The sequence below is a fragment of the Megascapheus bottae genome, unplaced genomic scaffold, assembly GCF_031878675.1.
Source record: "Megascapheus bottae isolate mThoBot1 unplaced genomic scaffold, mThoBot2.hap1 HAP1_SCAFFOLD_43, whole genome shotgun sequence".
In the NCBI taxonomy this organism is placed as follows: Eukaryota; Metazoa; Chordata; class Mammalia; order Rodentia; family Geomyidae; genus Megascapheus; species Megascapheus bottae.
Genome location: NW_028327392.1, coordinates 464,898 through 469,168, shown reverse-complemented (window position 1 = coordinate 469,168; position 4,271 = coordinate 464,898). Strand labels below are relative to the sequence as shown.

Sequence of the window (4,271 nt, the reverse complement as noted above, 5' to 3'; positions counted from 1 at the left end):
AAAAGCTGAGTGTGACTGGTGCCTGTCACCCTAGCTGTATGGAAAGGGTACACAGGAGGACTGAGGCCAGCCTGGCATAAACAGGAAATACTATTTAAAAAAATGACAAAACCTAAAAGGATAGCTGAATGCCTGTGGCTCACACCTGTAATCCTAGCTACTCAGGAATCTGAGATCTGAGGATTGCCATGCAGTGCCAATCCAGGCAGGAAAGCATGTTATCTCCAATTAGCCATCATAAAGCCGCAAGTGGATCTGTGGCTCAAGTGGTAGAGTCTTCAACAATAAAGCTAAGGAACAGCATCCAGGTCCTGAGTTCAAGCCTTAGTACTGGCACACAAAACAAGCATGAAGGGCTATAGCCATGGATCAAGTAGTAGAGCACTTGCCTAGTTAGCTAGCACAAGGCCCCGAGTTCTGACCCCAGCACTGCCTAGAAACAGAAAGCCAGCACATACAAAGGAGTGTGCTAAGAGGCCAATCAGCTGTCAACTAAGCAGTTAGGTATTAGCCAATGAGCAATCATAGCCCGCTCTAACCTAGCTCATTGGTATGCCTCAAGCTGCCAAACAAGGCAAGCAGTCCCCTAGTTCCAGTGTCTGGGAGGCTGAGGCCAGGCGGGGGAGGGGGCAAAGATGGCATCTGCACTGCTTACATTCCCACCAGGCTTACTGAAGGGGGTCCCTGCTCCAGCAAGGTCTCCACACACATCTCTGCCCTGATCTACATATGTACACACCATCGCCCAGCAGAGACTAGTGCCATGCCACACCTCACAGCCACACCTCCCACCAAGTGAGGAGCAAGTAACTGAAAAAAGCAGGACATCTGCAGCGTTGCTGACAACTGGAGTTGAGAACTACTCTGCCAAGCTCAGGAGCAGACGAGAAAGGCTGACAGGCCTTGTGTGACAGCCTCGGTCCTGGTCCCCACCAGCACGCAGGGCTGTCTTGCTGTCACACACACAAACTGGTCAAAGTCACTCTGCAGCTGTCACCACTGTATCAGCATAGGAAAGTACACCAAAAACAAGGGCTGCTTGAGATGATGAGGACTTCTCATGGGACTTTCTTAGAATCAAAGAGAAACCTTTATTTTCAACAAAATTACCTGTAAGAGATGGCCCACTGGTCTGCTATGAACAGTCTCTCATCACATACAGCACCAAAATATATATTTAAAAAAACAAAACCACACAGCCTGCCCCTCACACACACATCACCCCCAAAAGCCATACAATCCAAACCAAAAGGCATGAACAAACCAAACTCAATACTTGCACACACAAGTTGTCTTTGAATTAGGATTTACAAATTTATATTCTTTCCTATGGGAAAAAACACACACAGAAAACAAAAACAAGATGGTAAGGAAAAACTGGAAGATGAAGGCTTGACAAGTCTTAAGAAAAATTTAAGAAAACATAGTCTGTCTACAAGCTAACAGAAAGCCAAAGAATGATCAGTGCTTTTCCAATGTTTTGAGTGGGAAGCTTTATGGCTGACTGATAACCGCCACCAACGCAGACTTCCAACGCAGCCTTCCTGGCCAAGGAGCTCATGGGCAGCCAGAAACACCAGGAGCCCACAACAAGGAAGGTCAGCCGGTCCAACCCTCAGGTCGCGTCACAGTGCACACACGGCATCAGACTCCAAGAGTCGGGGTCTTTCGCTGTGGGTTTGCCAGCATTTTAAAAGGGTGGCTTTCCCCCTTTCAAAAGATGCTGGCTCAAAAACAACATGAAGTACAAGGGGAGAAAGGTTCTTTACTGCAGTGAGGCTCTGTCAGTCGTGGCCCGAGAGAGGCGAGTCCTATGCCGGTGACTGCGGGGGTCCAGGCACAGGCTCTGCTTGGGCTCCTCAATCACACCTTTGCTGAGGTCTGTCATTTTGGGATATTTTACTTTCTTCTGGTCCAACTCATTCTGAGCCCAAAGTAGCAGTTTCAGTAATTTTGCCAGCTTAGGTGTGGACTCAGGATTTTCATAATCTAGAGCAGCTTGGTTAACTTCACTCCACCCCTTTTGCCTCTGCATCATGTGAAGGAGGTCTCCAAAGGGAGACTCTTCAGGGCTGTCGAAGGCCGTCAGGGCCGGCGTGCGCTCCATCTCTGTGAGGCACTCTCTGCTCTCCTCACCCTGCTTTGCCAGCCGTGTCTGGGCAAACTCCAGGGCTGCCTCAGTCTCACAATGGCGGATCAGCTCCATCAAATGCTGTTGCTGCAGATGAAAATAAAGATACCGGTTTGAGTCCAAGAGCTGTGGGTGGAGGCTGTTGATCAGGGCGATGGCTTCCTGAATCTGACCCTTCAGAATCATCTCCCGAATCTTAATTACTCGTTCATCAAGGGTTTCCAAATCCACACTTGGTTCAATCCCAGATTCCATTCAAAACTTCTCTGCTGCTTCCTTGAAACCCTCTGTGACTAGGTAGTTCATGATGAGACGATTCATGTCTGCTCGTTGAACATGCAAGTTATTGAGCTTTTCCATCCATTCATCTTTCGTTATTTCATCGGGTTTTTCTGCATAACTCATTCTGATTTGTTTCGTGCGAATCCCGCCTCCCTCAGGACACGGCCGAGGCGGCGGCTCCCGGGTCGGGGCAGGGCGGCAGCCTCATGGATTGTTTTTCTTAGTATGCTTTGGAAGTTCCTCCTGGTTGTAGTATGTATCTATATATCTACTCTGCACTCGTTTGGAAGGTCAATACCCCATCGCATAGACATGGCATATTTCAAGCATTCATTTGTGTTGTTACTACTTTTTGGGTGGTTTGAGTGATACAGCAGTGAACATTTGTGGATAAGTGCTTTCATTTCTCTTGGGTATGTACACAGCTTACATTAGAAGTATTGAGTCCTGTGGTCACTGTGAAGATCTGCCTCATTACATGCATTTTCCAAAGCAGTTGCATCACCTTGTAGTCTTGTTCCCAATTCTTCCCCATGTCTCTTGTCAGCCTTCGGTATTGTCTGTGTTTTTGGGTACAGCCAGCTGTATTTCAAATGTTTTCATTGTGAGGAAAAATTCATTCAGTTCTATTTCCCCTCAATAGTATTGCATAGAGAATCTGAAGTATTCTGAAAAACTTCTTTCAGTATGTTGAGAGATTCCTTTATCACCATTCCTGTGCATATTGACACATAAGTTACAAATAATCTTGTATTAGCTTATATTAATTTTAAGGTGGAGAATTGGATTGCCTTTTTTTCGTACATGTATACAATATATTGTAATCAATCTTCCTTTATTACTTTCCCCAAATTTTTTCAACAGGTTTCCTTGCTCTGTCAGAATTTTTGCAATCAAACTAGCTATTTAAATATTTACCCACTACTTTTATTTTACCCACCCTTCTCCATTTATACTTAAGTAGTCCTTTAGTCAAATTCCTGCTGTATATTTATCCATATAGGCCTAAACATGAATATATATATTCCTTTTAGTTTTTGATTCCGCATATGAATGAAGACCTAATTTTTGTGAAGTTAGTTTGTTGGGTTCTATGAGATGTTCTCAAATTGCCTCCCATTTTGTTGCATTTTTAGTTTGTATGGCTGTGTAATATTGCAGCTATACAGACATTAATATTGAGCGCATCAACAGTCTTTATAAAAATAAGAAGTCATGTTTATGTCTACTCTTCCTACACATTACTTTCTATAACTAGGCCAAATTCTGAAGTGGATAGATCGTATTGACTTAACTGTTTCAATTTTCCTTGGTATTGACATTGGTTTCAGCATTTTGGTATAATGAGAATTACTAATTTTGTTTGCGTACTTATCATTTTGTAATGATTAATTGATTAGCATTTATGAATAGTACCATGGGGTTTAATTATGATATTCCTATACATATGTACATTGAACTTTGAATGAGTTTCTCCTGTCCTATTACTTTTTAACCCATTTGTTCATAAAACATTTAATAGGTTTCTGCAGACTCTCTCCATATATAGGTGAGTGTCTGTATGAAACTTCATCTTCCTGATACCTGGTTTCCATCCCCCTCTCTGACTTATTTAATCAGCAGGTTTCCCTTTGTTGTGTTTTTGTTTCACTTTGTTTTGTTTTTTTATTACACATATCCCATTTTTACTATGGTTTATTATCATTACTTTAGATCTAGTTTCCACATGAATGGAAACCTGCGCTATTTGACATCTTGAGCTTGGTTTATGTCAGTCAACATGATGATTCCAGTGATATTTGACTCTTCTTCATGTGAATCAAACTCCATTGCTTGTAAGTATTACATTTTTTCCTTT

At 43.0% G+C, this 4,271-nt stretch overlaps 1 pseudogene; it reads right to left on the bottom strand.

Moving 5' to 3' along the window:
- Positions 1-1,665: 1,665 nt before the first annotated feature.
- Positions 1,666-2,536, bottom strand: LOC150039939 (glucose-induced degradation protein 8 homolog pseudogene; annotated as a pseudogene).
- Positions 2,537-4,271: the final 1,735 nt, after the last annotated feature.